This window comes from Acipenser ruthenus, chromosome 10, assembly GCF_902713425.1.
Source record: "Acipenser ruthenus chromosome 10, fAciRut3.2 maternal haplotype, whole genome shotgun sequence".
Taxonomy (NCBI): domain Eukaryota; kingdom Metazoa; phylum Chordata; class Actinopteri; order Acipenseriformes; family Acipenseridae; genus Acipenser; species Acipenser ruthenus.
In genome coordinates this window covers 4,845,717-4,863,212 of record NC_081198.1, presented here as the reverse complement: position 1 = coordinate 4,863,212, position 17,496 = coordinate 4,845,717, and the positions used below count along the sequence as shown (strand labels likewise).

The 17,496-nt window shown below is 35.6% G+C and overlaps 1 long non-coding RNA gene across 2 annotated transcripts in view; it reads left to right on the top strand.

Annotated features, from left to right (window-relative positions):
- The first annotated feature begins 5,080 nt into the window (after positions 1-5,080).
- LOC131738121 (uncharacterized) overlaps positions 5,081-17,496 on the top strand; it is a 30,508-nt gene continuing 18,092 nt past the window's right edge. The window contains exons 1-2 of one of the 2 annotated variants that reach the window (XR_009329644.1): positions 5,081-5,159; positions 17,223-17,365. This is a non-coding gene — a long non-coding RNA (uncharacterized LOC131738121). Of the gene's footprint in view, positions 5,160-6,797; positions 6,910-17,222; positions 17,366-17,496 lie in introns of those variants that run through there. The other variant, XR_009329645.1, reaches the window with a different exon arrangement.

The window sequence follows — 17,496 nt, the reverse complement described above, 5'->3', positions numbered from 1 at the left end:
CGTTGCGCTCGACTTTTAATAATTTGGCATGAAACGCTCTCTCCTGTGCTGCTTGTCCTATATCTGGCCTTTCCCATACTTAAGAATAGGTTCTCTATTGTAAAAAGATATTTAGGTGAAAGTGAGGTACACCTTAAATAAAACGTGATCTCTGCAGCTTTCTAAAAGTCCATAAACACCTTTTGACGATAGAAATGCCCCTGATTTCTGTCAGAGGACTGAGGGGTATGCCATTTTGTGGGACAAGCTGCTGCTTGGTGCAGCTGCAATTTGATACATGTTCATAATAGGTTTGCTAAAGATCAATGGCAAAGGGCTAATCCTGCAGTTCACCATTTCATCCCGGGCAGTATTTAAACCAGTGATCAAAGCTGTACAAACCAATTGCCATCATAGCGGTCTAAAGGGAATCGGAGTACATTAATGCCTTTTTCTTTGGGGATAATTGTGAGGCTTGGTGGCTTCATTAGCTCCCATGGCTGTATCAAAAGATGTACTCCATCGAGGTTGGAAGTCGCATTGTGGGCAGACATCCTCGCAAGGGGGTTAATAAATAAAAAGGTTATAATGGGATTGTAGTACCATGACCAAGTTTTGTTCCCTGGCAGTATTATGGACGAGAAAAGAACATAAAAAAAACATGTTCCTGGTATAGAACCTGCAATTGCCATCTGGTCTACCCAGGCAAGCAAAACCGGTATTCATTAGGCTATATAATGCAGTGTAACCCCAAAGGGATTGCTTTTTAATTTACAACTGTATATAAAAGTAATCCTGGGGGGGGGTGTCTATATGACTACTGACTTGTGTAACATGTAGACAAAGTTTAGTAGGAACCACTAAAAATAAGAACTTAGCTGTCTATTCAATTGATGTGTTCTGTACATTAATGCTGCCACTGTTGTGAACATTAAAATAGTGCCTTACGTTTAACAATGTTGTGTTTAGCTCTGCCGCCATTTAGATCCATTGAAAAGGCCACATGTATTTTCTAATAAAAATGTTATATAAGAATTCCTCTTTATTATTTTGTTCTGGTACATCACAAAACAGCTAATTAGTAAAGGCTAAAGGTACAATGTACTGTCAACATTCCCTTATAATGTGTGACATCAATTGTGAAATAAAAAATAACAATAAATTAATGGGAGCACATATTTATATGTATCGCAACCTATTGTTTTTATTAAAATGTACACTTTAAGGCAATATACTCTTGAGTAGTCAAATTGTATTGCTGCATGCAGTGGCCCTAGGTGGTACTTAGATGCCCTGGAGTGTGTGTATAATGTCTTTAATATATTGTTTGAAAAGCATTTTTTGTTTTTATACATTAAACACAACAAACACACTACTTAGTACAGTACAAAACATTTACTTGATAGTGTAAAAGTGCAACTTTGTGCTAATCGTTTGTTATATGTGTGTGTGTGTGTGTGTATTATTCAGGGGCATCAGTGTGGAGTACTGGTTAGGGCTCTGGACTCTTGACTGGATGGTCGTGGGTTCAATTCCAGGTGGGGGACACTGCTGCTGTACCTTTGAGCAAGGTACTTTAGCTAGATTGCTCCGGTAAAAACCCAACTGTATAAATGGGTAATTGTATGTAAAAAATAATGTAATTGTATGTAAAAAATAATGTAATTGTATGTAAAAATTAATGTGATATCTTGTAACAATTGTAAGTCGCCCTGGATAAGGGCGTCTGCTAAGAAATAAATAATAATAATAATTCAAAGATCAAGACAATTGATCAAACCTTGTCGGTTGGTCAATTTAAAGTGCCGAGACCCAGGAAAATCAATAGGCTTCCATTACCATGTCCGGCTGGGTCACTAGTCTGTCAATGACCTGTCATAGTTGCTGTACAAGGGTGAGACTGGCCAGTCAATCGCTGCTGACAAGAGGAAAACATGCTGACAGCCACACACAAGTCAGAACATAGATTTGCACTTCAACTGGCTGTCCAAGGACTGGAGCACGGCCATTTACAAGCTACAGGCCATGCTCAGTGGGAGGTATGCACGGGGCATCCAGCTTCAGACTTGCTTCATTGCACTGTGTAGACTTACGCTTTTGTCCTCAAATCAATTATTTATTTTTGGACACAACAAAAATCCAGGCGCTCAGATTTGAGGCCAAACGTTACACGTTATATTCTTCACTCCAGTACATCTGTCTCATGCATTTTTAAACAAAACTACACCTATACCCCCACCTTCCCAAAATAATTTTACATCGCTCCGTCATTTGCGTGTTAAATTGCCACAGTGTAAATAAAAGCTCGCAATGCTTTTATTACACATTTGTAACATCATGTATGTTTAATGTTTTATTTTTCCAGCTACTGCAAGTAGTGGTTTTGTGTTCGAACTATTTTTTTTAGAGACATAGGCTATAATTAAAACATAAAAATAAAAACGTTACTTGGCAGTATGCTTCTTGTGATTGTACCACAACATTTTCTGAACACTATAAACCTGGAAACCTTGTTTTTCCAACTGCTTGTTACCGAAGGCAATTATGAAGAAGTATGTCAAAAGGCTAATGACTAATAAGTCTACTTGCTTTTTTTACGTGCCAACATCAACTCAAAAATGTTATCAAGACTTAAAGCTCGGGGCCACTTTTGGCATGCTGTTACTTAGAGGCATTAATTAAAGGTACATTTCTCAGATAATATAAAATGCCAACTGCTTTTCAATTTTGTTCTGCTTTTTTTGTAATGCACCAATACTGATCACGAGGACTGGGGAATTCGGGTTAATGTGTTGACAAGACTTAACGATGCAGGGTCATGTTGCACAACACGCTTGACTGGTTTGGTTCAGTGCAAAACTGACAGGTTCTAATCATGTGGTGCCCGTAAGGCAGAGGGGCAGCAGATACAGATTTTAATTCAAGGATTATAGACAAGTTTGCCAGCATTAAATTGAGCCATAATTAGGCCTCGAATTTTAATAATGGTCTTAGCTAATTGGGCAGACAAGTATGTTATATACAGTGAGGCGAGACTAGATCATTAGTATTAAAATAATTACAAAAAAAAAAAAAAGTGCTTTTGATTATAAATTAGTTGCAATAATTAACCTATACATTTTACGAGTGTAAACTTATTATAATAAAAAAAAGGTAATGTGTGCAGTATAGCCGGGTTAGGGTAGTTATCATTGGGCTTGTTATTCTTATAATTTGTGTACTTAACAACCACGCAGCAGAGCAGATCAACTCACTGATCCTGGAATATGATCATACAAAATGTTTGAAATAACAGACACGCAGGGTAGGTTCTTCACTTTAAGCATTAATCAAACTGGGCCATCACAAGATGCCGTTTTGATTGCTTTATTACAATTGATGACTTAACTTTTCCCCACATCACTCCGTTTTTTTGTTTATAAGATGCTTTGCGTGCATCTAAAAATAGGATACTAGAATAACAACAATTTCATACAATACGCTGTGTTTTTATTTTTTTCTCCGTGTATAGTGTTAACTGTCTTGTATTATGAAGCAGGAAAGCGTGGCTGATGTCAATTCCAATAGCAAGTTCCATTATTTATGTGTCATTTTAAATAATACAAATAATAATAATGTTGTGAAAAGTCCTGGTTAGACTGTGACATGCTCTAGACTGATGTGGCGCCTCTGGCGATGCCATTATTTCCTATTAATTACTCGCTAAAGAATGACTTCAGAAAGCAAGGTAGGTGTGACAGATAGCTGGTCAGTAAACAGCTGCCCCTCATCCCTCTAGGCACAACCTGACCTCCTTTTTTACTTCAATAAACTGGAGTTTTGTCAAGCCACAATACGAAAGATTTGATGTGGATACAGAAGGAAACGGTAAGCATGTGCCAAAATGAAATGTGTGAGATTAAGAACAGACAACAACAACAGCGCCAACACAATTTGTGTCAAATGTAACACAAACGGTTCTTCGTTAATTATTTAACACAGAATGTCTGTTTTTACTTAATCAAAGCAGATGCAAAGGAACCTTTTCTGAGACGAATAAAAAGGTTAATACTAGATAAATACTAAAAGCATACTTCTACCTGCAACTGAGTGACAGGCTAATTAGGGTTATACCGTTGATGTTTGTTAATCCCAGAAACCGTCCTCTGTGTTAATTTAACGCACATTATTTGAAGTGTATAAAACCATGGAATTCCTAATTTGACACCGCGCTACAATTAATAAAATGAAATACCTCTTATCTCTGCTGTAAGGTGCATCAAAATCAGGCGGGATAGAATATCACATTAAATATCACTATACTGGCTTTACTGTGTTACATAGAATGATTTTTATAAAACCATTGCCAAACTTTATTATTATTATTATTATTATTATTATTATTATTATTATTATTATTATTATTATTATTATTATACCAGACATTTTACTTTTTAATAATAACCACGCATATCTATATTCAACTCGCATTTACATAATGTAATAATATCATATAATTTTTTTGTGGTCTCCCTTTCTTAGCAGCCGAGTTCGCATGTTATCAAAAATAAATAAATAAATAAATAAAAACTTGATGCGCAATTCTTCAGAAATGTGGAAAAAGTCTCATAGCTTAGTAGCCGTACTTAGTAGTTTTGCCATAGTGATACATGGTTATTTTCATCCAATATACATTAACATCTTCTCAGGAATAGTGGCTACACATATTGTGTGCTTATTTTAAGTTAAACACTTAATGTGGAGTCTGGTTCTCAGTCCTTGGAACTGCATGTCGAGTTGTGCGTGTATAGCCTCAGTGCCATGTCTGCTCTGTATTTTTTTGTAAAATCACGTTTACAGTTGCTCAACACCTATCTTAAAATGATTGCTGAACATAAACCCTATAAACGTATGATAACCACTCTGTAATAAATAGCGTGACAATCTACTTCTCAGCGCGTTTCTGGGGTGTTAATTGATCGTTTCAATCCAAGGACAATTTGGAATAAATTAAACCAATCAAAAGGACATCATAGATTTTTGTCAGTACTTGGCCGTGTGCCGCTTCTTGTTTGCTTTCAAGTCATAGTACTGCGCAGCTCTTTATTATAATATTCATCACCAGGCGTGCATATCTGCTGTTGAACACCAGGGGCCACTCTGGTTTAGAGCGCGAGCAAGAGGCACCTTCAATACAAGCGGTAGGTAGGCTACAGAGTCTTACACTGCAATCTTTGTGCAGTAGCTATATGCAAGCCTATGATTACTTTTATCGTATATATTTTAATAGCTGCATTTTTTCATTTCTTAGCATAACCGCGTTTATGCAAATGCATTTAAATATATACATTTCCTGTTATTATTATTATTATTATTATTATTATTATTATTATTATTATTATTATTATTATTATTATTATATAAATACATTAATAGGCTAGACATTTCTATAGTATAATGTTTTTTTTTATTTAAAGATAATTATGTATATTAGTCTGGTCCTGATGTGTAATAGATGTACAGTATTTTATGACAAACAGATAACAGTCGTTCTTTACAATGAATGTATTGCACGGTGCTGATACTAAACAGAAGGGTTATGTCCTTTAATTTAACACCGGAGTTTTTTTTATAGGCCTAAACAACATACACACAAACCATTTCATTTAATTAACATTTAAAAGGCAAGTAAAGCGTCACCGTCAATACAATTGTCAACCGTAAAAAGTTTTGTTCTGATCAGCGCATTGAATGACAAAAGTTTAAGCAGCTCAGTCAGGCTCAACGTTTTAAAGCCGCTTTTGGTGAAAAGTTGCAATTCTGTAAACGTCTGTGAAACACAATATGCTCTCATCGTTCCCGTAGTAATACATGCAAATAAGTATTTGTAATTTATGATATTATATTGAATGTGCATATAGGCTAACGATGTGAAGCATGTTTAATGGATACAGATGACAAATCCTCTTAGCATTAGACCACAGTGTCGTTTACACGGACACACTCATTAGATCATATATATATATATATTCTGTTGTAGGCCACTGTCTCCAAATCTTCATTTTTTTAGACAAAGGAGGTTGAGATGAGAAAATTATGGCTCAGGATGAAATAAATACACACCAAATACTGATTATGAATGACTTGGAATATTTTTATGCTATTTTTCTCCATATAAAACATAGAAATAAGTTTGCAATTTTGTGTTTTTTTTAATACTGTTACAATTATTATGTTCTTGTATAAAATAGAGGGATTTAAATTTTACACCTGCTATTATTTACAAAATAATTATAATAATAAAAAATAAAACAACGCACGTTGTCAGAAATGTTACTTTCAATATGAACCTGCATCTGTATCCCAGTGCTCTATAAATGAAATGATATGAACAACATGGACAAATTCAGAAATTATTCGTGTTCCGTTTTTATTTTTAAGACTAATAATGTATGAAGCATGAAAATCATAACACCTTTAATTCATATCGTTGACATAAATGCAGAGTGCAGTACATTTTAATAATATTATAATTGGCTGTGGGCATACTGTAATTATATTAAGCTATTCCAATGCAGGACGCATAATATTTCAGCTTGATGTTCAAATAGAAACATAAACTGTTTTTTTTAATGTATTTATTTATTATTATTATTATTATTATTATTATTATTATTATTATTATTATTATTATTATTATTATTATTATTATTGTTGTTGTTGTTGTTGTTGTTGTTTTGAACTCGTTTCCTTTGTGTGTAACATAGTGTTATTTGCTGTCACTATAGCTTTGCTCATGCTTTCTGACTCTAATTTATGTGAATACAATGAGGCACACAATCTTTTATGGTTTAACCCCCCCGGAGGTCACACGCAGAACCTCAAGAGTCCGGAGTAAACGTCTGGTGTCTACGGCTAGGCCTCTCGGTAGCAGGCCTTTGGGATTTTCTGGTGAGAATATTTCCTATTAATTAAACTGATTTAAAATAATGCCCCTCTGGATTGTGCAGACTGTTTTTGCACCTAGGTTATCACTGGGAAACGATACCATAGTGCCCCTCTCTCACAACATTAAAGAGACACACAAACAAAAATAATAACTAAGATGACGTCGCGAATTTTCCAATTTCAAGAATCTAACCCCAAACAGTATGCATTCCCTTTTGCTTTTCAGTATTAAATACATTATCACTCTCCAGTCAATAAAAATAACTAATGTAAATTTATATACGAATATTTATTTCTGTGAGCAATCATGTATTTTAATTTAGACTATCAAATATATTGACAAAGAGCCAGTCTACTAATACTAGATTAAGATTGATACTGTAATTTTAAGGTGATTGTTTTAAACATTATGGATCTGAAGTACTTTAATGTGAGTGTGAACGTACATTACAACAAGATGTATTGTCAACGCACAGCAATTGCGTTGTAGCTACCTTGACGTATTTGTAATTTTTTAACACTGAAAAACTATGATAATAAACATGAAATATATTCTTTTTTTTTTTTTATAGGTGTCTGATTTTTCTTGCTGAAACAATTTAAACGTGGAATAACTCCACGATGTGTTTTTCTTTGCTTTTGCTTTTTGTTTTGTTGGTAAATTTAATTGCGACCCAACTGCATTGTACTTGAAAAAAAAAAGTGTCAGGCGACAAGTGAATATATAGAACAGATGACAAAACAGAAAATAAATAACTGACAGATTAAAAGGCAGTCAGTGTGCAGCTAACAGGCAAGCGTATGAGAACAAAGTCACACATACCTTTTGAGAATACAGTTTGTTTTATTGCAGATCTCCCAGGCTGTATATCCTGTCGATTTGATAGAAAAAAAGAAGCTAACATGCCCTGTTTAAGAGACAAACATGCAGATTAGATCACATTTGTGACAGCAGACCCTGCTTGGAGTCCCATAGCTCTGCGAGAAGCGTATGAAACCCACATATATTAATGATTAAAAAAAAAATAAAAAATACCATCGACCTGGAACAATAAGCATATTGTTGACCTTATATTAAAAACAAACTATTGGTTTATTTACCATGCGTTGACCTGCCGTGCTTTGTATATATTCGTATTGTACATTTTGTGGAAAAATGCATTGTACCCACTGGAGCGCACACATCTGAAGCAAATTGTACAGTACATTTGGCTATATGTTAAATACAGCTTAATCTACCATTTTCGCGTTTTTTATGAAAAAAGTACTTTGTAATAACGTAATATGATCTTTTAGATACCACAATAAATCCTACCACAATAAATTAAAAAATCCTTTTTTAATTGGCTATAAACTGCAGAAATGAACACGCTGATGTTCTTAGATTTTAATTACGTATTCATTACCTTTGTTAACACTGTTCAATTTGGAGTTGTTTGTAAACGTCACTGCTTGCAAAACCAACGTTTTGCACATTGGCTTATCGACTGCGACAGTTAATGACGGATAAGAAAAGTGTTGAAACCCATGACACCTCAAGCTTAATGATTTATTTTTTACTGAGGTCCTGTCTAAGGCTTGGAAAACTCTAAGCTGACAACGCGGTTGTAACATTCCCTGATCGTCCTGGGACTTGTCACCTGTTAGATATAATACTACCTGTCACGAGGTCTTACAGCTTCTCTTCACGCGCTCACCTTCTAATAATCACGTGCGAGATTCACTTTTTTTAAGTAGAGACAACTTCTTCGAGACTCAAATGGTTGGGTACTTTCATTTTTAATGCAGAAAATTATATATATATATATATATATATATATATATATATATATATATATATATATATATATATATATATATATATATATATCTTTAGAAAGCTACAAATTGCAGGCATTTATTGTTTTCTAGTGCTACATTTTAAACCACCTCCCATAATACTTACACCAATCTCTCGTCATGTTTATAATTCTCAAACAGGTGCTTGGATGAAAAACGGCTCTGTGTATTAGTCTAGTAGTCTCGTATTTGTTCTTCCACTGGTACATTTTCCTACCCAGTTCTATGCAAAGTAGAGTCTATTGACAATGCAAAGCAGAAAAAACAGAGATCACACTTCCCATCTGCCTCCTGGCGAGCGGTTGATTCGACAAATCTAAAACTTATTAAGACAGGACTACAAAAGGGCACCTTTTACAGTGCTCAATTAAAAAAAAAGTGTGATCCCATTTTCAAGGAAAGCTGTTATAAATTTGCTTGCTAAATTATTGGTATTAAAAGAGGTATTGGTCAAGGTTTGGGTGACTAACAGCTTTATGTCAGGCAACATAAAGAAGAAATGACCTGCCACTGCAGCCCCACATTGAGCGACTGGCCACTCTTGGGGTTCGGACAGAGAGTGGTTAATAGCCATGCCTTCCCTTTTGAATTAGTGTTGTATTCGGATCTGTTACACATTCTGGAGCTCATTTCTTGCTGCTACTGCCAGCCTGGGGTTGATATAATCACCAGCACAACAACTGAAATCTGTAAGAGTACAGATAATGGAGATGAAATAGACAAAAGATTAGCATGCCGTGAAAAGTACAAGAAGTTTCTTATTTAGCATTTAGATAACTGTCTATCCTTGGGAGCAAGCTTCAAAGTTGAACCGAGTTTAAACCAAGAGGATTAATTCTTTCTCCAGCATGCTTCATTGAATCTCTCATTACCAGACTTTGTCTGTACTGATGTAAGATTTGATTGAAGATTAGAGCATTTAGCAAATGTTGCTTTTCTGCATGTATCAGGCCTTTTCAAGCGCAGAGCACAGTGCCCACTGGTCAATACCCCTACTTTTATCCAGTGTCTGCTTCATTTAAACTTAATCAACTCCATCAATGAACTGGAACAGGGAAGCGTCCCTGTGGTAGAATGTTGTTCTTTTGTTAGGTAATTCTTTGCTCTCTTTTCCAATATGTTGGCGTTAAATCTAAAATTACACTATGATGAACCATTTCAATCAATATGGTAATGAACATTGGTTTCGAATGTCTGTTTGCAGGGCTTAAGTAAGTGAGATGGCATAGCTGTCATTACAAAAACATATTTTCTCCTATGCCTCTTGCGATAGTCAACCTTCTTTTTTTTTCGTAGCCACTTCTTTTCATTGACACTGAATATTGCTCATGGTGGAAAATGATGTATCCTTGCAGGGGAGGCCTGTATGTCATTCTGGAAGCTGAAGCAGACAGATAGGTTGCATGCCTTTTTGTGATGAGTTATTTGCACTGTATCCTCTGCAAGCCAACAAGTTTCCCATAGTATTGTGCAGATCAATCAAGAAAGTGACAGAGCGGATGTGATGTTTTTATACTGTGCATATCTGGACCTCTTGTCCTTGTATTGCACGGCTAAGGTGCCTGTACAGTACATCATTTTTATACTGCTACCAAAAGAGCAATTTCCAAAGTATTTGCAAGGAAAATGCATGTCCCCATCTGTTCCTAGCTCAATAAATATGCCACCTTCCGAGGAGCGCCAATGGTAATCATATCTTTAATGATCAACAGACTTGTGATATATAACTTTCCATAAAAAAGGAATTCAGATTTTCTTTTTGTGATTGGTTGTGTACACAGCTTTTCCATATGTTTCAACAGCAAAGCACAATGTCCTAGAGCTCATTTGTTTAGGTTGTAAAGACATCAGGCAAGGCAATATATCATAACAATGACACTCTCGATTCCTTTTGTGTTAGCAGGAGAAAATAAACAAGTGAAGGAAGTTTGTAGAGGTTTAAAACATATTTTACAAGTGCACTTTATTAAATAAAGGCTTTGATTTGTCTTTGGAACTGTTTCACTCACTCTGAATTAATAAGTCATTGTGCTCCACGAAAGGCCTTTTCATTGCACCCAATATATATATATATATATATATATATATATATATATATATATATATATATATATATATATATATCCATGTTGCTGTTTTTTTTATGTAGGCAGTGCCACTCTATAACTCTTGAAGTTAATCTGATTTCCAGAATGAGACCATCCTTTCAGAATGTTTGGTTTATATTATAAATATTAATTTTAATAACTTAAAATAACTTTCGGCTTTATAACCTGTTTATACTAAGGATTACCCTTTTTATTACTTGAAAACCTCTGGGTATCAAATTACCATATTTCTTATTTTGATTACTTATATCAAAGGTATTTTTTTAAGTATCTAGTACCAATTCCCAAAATGTAGCTATGCTACAATGGCAAACAATAGAATTGATAACTTTAAATTGAAAAAATAAATAAATAATAATATGTATTTTATTTAACAGTATCGTTCATTTCTTAATATTAAAAAAAATCCAATGTAACATTTGGCATGATGTGAAATTATTTTACCTTCGCTGTTGGATGGCGTTGAGCTAATACAGATTGTACCTGCAAGGTTTTATTACCTTTGAAAATAGAAAATCTGTTTTATTAAGATACGTTAGTACAGTACAGTACCTCCAAAAAGCAACTCGGAGAGGTCAATATGTTATGCCCAATGTAAGAGACATCTTGGCTGTGCTTGCATTTGGACGAATGCCCACAAAGGGGTGGGGATTACAGCCTGTGATGTAAAGTGGTGGATGATACCTCTCTAGCACTAAACACTCCAGCAAATACTATAGAAAAACAATGCTATTAGCACTGTACAAAACAGCTTACAAGTAAATGATAAAATATCTATGTATATGTAACATAATAATAATTATGTATTTATATATTCCGGTTTCAAATAATATATGTTCACGCTGAATATTTGTTCTCCCAGGAACGAATATTCGTTCCCCCTAGAAACCAATATTCGGGAATATTAGTTCCCTTTCCAAATATTTGTAGCCCCTGATTTTTTGTAACAAAGTAACCTTTCTTTGCATATAAGTCTATATGCATGCATTTTCAAATAAAACCTTCATTTTAAGACCACTTTCCCTAAACCTAACACTAAACTTGTACCATCCAGTCCCCTATGACAGGTCCAGTCTAACCTACAATAATACACAATGACAGCCTGCAAACATTGCTTCCATTTACTAGCATTATTCATGCACCATTTACATAAAACTAGGATAAATAACAAACATGCATGTGGGGGGGAATAAAAATTGGTTTACACCGGTACCATTAAGTTACAGTATTTGCTCTGGTGTAATTCAGTGCTCTTGAACAGTCTTATTCCCAGGATGTTCAGATGCGTACTGTGCTTTTCACTGTGCCATTTCTCAGTAAACATTAAACACATCAAATTTTCAATTTTTTCTCATTATTGTCAGAGAAAATAACAGCACATATTCAAAAGTGTGATTTCTGGCGATAAAAATATAAGTAATGCGCCTTATCTAATCTAGCTGTCACAGTATGGGGTCCTGCTCACAGCAGAATGAAACACTTAGAAAACCATTCAGTCTGTTCGGCTTGCTCAGTTGTTCTCTATAGATGCATTATTTACATATACAGGATTGAGGACTAAACTTTGCTTTTTTGGTGTGATATGGAGAAACAGACCAAGAAAAATGTGTTTTTTTAATATAAATGTAATGGATGGTTTATATGACTGTATTAATTGAAAATGATTCAAACAGAAGCACGCACACACATTTTGTAATACTGCTTTATTTTCCCAAGCATTGCCTGTTACAGATACGTGCATTGATAGATGAACGCATATGTACCAGACCTTTAATGTTAAATGCAATAAACCTGCTTCTAATCTCTGACAAATATCTACAGTATAGTAGCAATATACTGGCATTTACAGGAGATGTACTTTGAGAAAGGGCTCATACTGTAGTAGTATTTGCTTGGTTGGCTGGTGCTTCCATATGTGTGTCTCGTCATAACAGTGGCTTGTCAGTGCCGTACTGCCTGTGTGATAATGACCCTACACTCAATTGACAGTGTTGTGGTAAGTATTTCTCATTTCCTGTCCAACCCCTTTAAGTGTGTTTTTTTTTTCAGTTTCTTTCAGGTTCGAGGTCAAAACAAAAGTGATAGGGAAAACTACATTTAGTTACGCAGATGAGATGTAGAGGCCTCAGGATGAGTCTGATCAAGCGTTATGTTCAGATTGTGCTCTTGATATTTTTGCTCTGCTTGATTCTGTGATTTTCCCCTAAACGGACAATGGGAACTTCTCGGTACACAATCAGCCAAGGTGATTTGTTATGATGGCAGGGATTGGCTCTGTGCTGTTCAGTGTCAGACACTCTTTAGTGTCCAGCCCAGGGTCTCAAGAGAACGGTTTCTAGATTACAGAGGAAGAGTTAAACATTTGCAGGTTTCATTTTTCCATTTCCATAGGAGGGCAGCTTTGACCACATATTGTAACTAGGTATGACTGTCCTGCTTCCGAAAACCACACACACGCACGCACACACCACACATACACGCACCACACACACACACACACACACACACACACACACACACACTGATATACACACACACACACACACGCATGCACGCACACGCACGCACACACACACACACACACACACACTGTCCACTGAACAATAATAATAATAATAATAATAATAATAATAATAATAATAATAATAATAATAATAATAAAGGGTTTCATCATTTTATTTGGTATACTACAAAACAATATAAAGTAAACTCTAAATACAAAAAAAGCATCACTTTCATCAAACTTCAATTTAAAAATGATTTTAATATGTAAGTTGTTAGTTTACTGTATGTTTTAGGGTTGACCACTACTACAATTTCATGTCATACAAGACTTGTAATGTGTGTAATTAATTAATTATGCCTAATAATAATAATAATAATATTATTATTATTATTATTATTATTATTATTATTATTATTATTATTATTATTATTATTATTATTAATAATAATAATAACAATCTTGCAGGGTATTGTATTAATTTTTTTTTTTTTTTCCAGTAAAACTGCATGGTCCCCCAATAACATAGATGCTTGAGGTGGCTTAAGGATACAGATGTATGGTTTCATTTAAATTATTATTGCTACCCTTTCATAGCTTCTTCTCCCCACATGTAGAAAACACTGGGCACTGCAGAAAAGGTGTAGTAAACTGGTCCCAACAACAATACTGTGCAGACTGCAATGTTTCTGTATAGTGAGTTGCCTTTTTACACCCAGCAAGCTAAAGCACTGAGTGTTGCTAAGATACTGACCCTTCAGCCTGGAGGTCTCTGTGGTGCCTGACCAGTAGAGATTGCTGTAGTTTAGACAATGAGGTGAACCAACCCCAGCCGAGTTCCCCTCCCTAGCCTGGAAATGCTGTGCTCTCTTTGGCCCCCAGTCACAACCATGCTTTTATTACCCCATTTTAATATGTTATTCTTGCAGCACTGCCTCGCTTTTTGTAGCCCTATTAAGGCTTAAAAAAACTCTTGATGAGCCTAGTGGTAGCACTGACTGTTTATTTCATGTCACTGGATTGGTGGATACCAGGGCTAGGTAATGAATCTCCTTTGTTGGCATCATGGGATTACCTGGCTCGTGCTTGATGGAGCAATTTGAGGAACTGGGAGAACTAGCAGACAGAGCCATGTGACCGGTATGTGTCACCTGGGTATGCCATCATATGTTTTTTTTTTCTTTTTCCACCAGGAACCCATTAAGTAGTGTATGGTGCAGAATAACTAAGTCAGCAAGATAAATACCTTACCTGATCCCAATCCTGAAGCTTTCACATTTAAAAAAAAATTATTACAACCTGCAACTGTTTCAGAGGAGTGATCATCTTCAAGCCCCAGTCCAGTGATGGAACACTCATATACTTTGGGTGGTAATTAAAAAAATAAATAAATACTGGTAGTATTTAAAGAAAGTCAGTACCATCGCTATGTGCTGATGTAAGTGCTTGAAATCTTGCTGTTTTGACTGGTATCATTTCTGCAATAGATCATTTTTTCCATAGATCTAAGTTCCATTAGTAACAAGGTAATTACATAGTAACCAAACCTCAGAAGAATTTATCAAGAACAGACATGGCGATGGTAATATGAATAATTAATGTTTGTGTTATATGGATCTAATATGCTATCTATGTGTAGTAGAAACAATGGTTTACAGTTGTAATAATGGAATTAAAAAATCATTTTGGCCAGTCGATGCTGTCTTGCCAGGTTAAATAAAGTTTAACAAAAAGAAGCTATAAATCAAATGAAACAGATGAAGACAATGCAGTTAGTCTTTTTTTTACTGGGTAACCATTCATGTACACATGCAAACAAACACAACAGAAACCAAAATGGGCAGATTCCAAGGCTGATGCTGGCCAAAAAGGAGCTATGCCACCTCTTCAGATCCCAGGCCAGTGCGCTGTACTCGTTCGAGTGCTCGATGAATCTCAGAGAGAAGCTAGCTCCTCTTTTGTTATCCTGCCGAGGGTTCTCAGTGCTGCAAAGTAATGACCTGAGGGGGTACTTTGTGACAGCGAGGGTATAATAATGCCTCAAGTCACGGGTGAAGCAGACCCATGGGGTCAATTTTTAAATACTTTTTACTAAAGGGAAGAGTAATGCATTGATTTTTTAGAAAAAAAACAACCTCTTTTTACAGCACCGGTACAACAAACCACAATTTTTTTTTTTTTTTTTTTTGTGAGAGATTTCAAGTATGTTTTGTTTCGAGTTCAAGTAGCACTTTAGAGGTCAAAGTGAACTATAAAAATCATTTTCTTCTCAAGTTGTTATTGTCTGTGCCTGTGTGGCAGCTGTGTGTGTGTGTGTGTGTGTGTGTGTGTGTGTGTATGTGTGTGTGTGTTGGGGGAGGGTTGCCTTTCTGTAGCTAATACAATAATAATCTTCAAGCAGTCCCTGTTATGTGGCGGAGCCCTCATTATACTCACTCAGAAACGTCTGCTGGATACTTCTGTAAATGAAGGCTTCACACTTAACCATGAAGGAAGGCGGTTCCTTTAGGAATTTAATCATTCTTTAGGGTTGCAAGGTTTTTAAAATGTGTTACTGGTATAGATGCTTGGTTTTGGACTTTTGGAATTTGACGCATTGACAAAAAAAAAAAAAAAAAAAAAAACATTGTAGGTTTTTATAAAAAACAAATTACGGTGACGCTACAATATAGATAGAAATAAGGGTTTTCACATTTATTAAAAATATCTTATTACACAGTAGTAGAAAATATTGTACTGAATTTGTAATTATGTCATTCCAAGCCAAGTGGACTCTACACTATAGGTTTCCCTTGTTAGGAACACAATTCTGCAGATAATTAGAACTCATATTTGGCATTGAGTAACACAATTACATACTAATTCCCTCTACCTCTTGTACTGTGATCTATTAATTTGTATGCATTTGAGGGCAATAACATTAAGGACATCATACATCATTTAATTCAATTACTGGTACTTTTGCTATACAAAGTTTCAAAAGGACAGAATACAGAAATTCATTGTAGACTTAAAATAAACAATACTCTGAGCTTGGCATAAGTATTTATACATGCCACATATGCCTTTTAAGCCAAAAGTCAGCTACAAAAAAAAGGAAGCACTGTCAAGATATTTGCTGTTTTGTCCTGTAGTCAATCAGTCAGTTAGCGGTTTCATATTTACTCAAACCCCCGACCCCTGGGATCAATTCAGAGTCATTCTGCGTCAGGCTGGCTCAGTGCTGGCACAGATCTTTTTTAGTTTGGCTCGATTCTGTATGCAGATGTGTTAGGCAAAATGTAACAATGTTCCAAGCTGCTGAGGGATCCATAGGTATAAAAGATATTTGCTTGGTGAAAGATGCACAGTCTATCGTTGTTATGGTGGGCTTGATATTAAGCGTGGAACAATTAAGAGGAGTTAATATGGTAATTGTCTGTCTTTATCTCTGGTACTGTTGATGAGGTTAAGGATAGGGCTGAGACTTGGGTTAGCGTAATACAGTAATGATACAAAATTATTTTACAAGAACTTAGTCTTTTTTTATTTCTATAACTGGGCACGATATGTGCAGACTATAACTTGTGCACTGTAGGCCTTTTTTCCCCTAATTCTACACATAAAGCTGAACAGACATTGGTAGTGGGCCACAGCTGGCTGTCCTGTCTTGTCTCCAGCCATGTCGTCATTCATCAGTGGTTAAACAAGGCATTCACAGTCAGAAACAACTCAACAGGATTTAAGAGAGACCATAAACATTTATTGTTAGGGTCCAAAGGAATCATGAGCAGAAAACATAACAGCAATTTGAAAGCTCATATGCTTCAAATAAACACACCCCTCGGGACTCAACCCTCCCGGCTCTTTGTGCTTTACCTCCACAGCTGCTGGGCTGAGTGGGCGACCTGGTCCGAGGTCAAAAGAGCTTCAAGTTTGCTGGAGAGGAGTGTGTGAACCACCGGCCAGGCCTATTGAAGGGAAGACCCCCACCCCAACTATAAAGGGGTAGTCTGGGGAGGAGGAGGAGGTAAATTGGAATGAAAGAATACATATATTGTGACCTGAAAAATAAAACCCATATAGACAACATTGACCTTTTGGTTGATTTATACAAGTAATGCTTCAAAGTCTGTGTTTTCAGTTGGTGCTGCAGAGTAC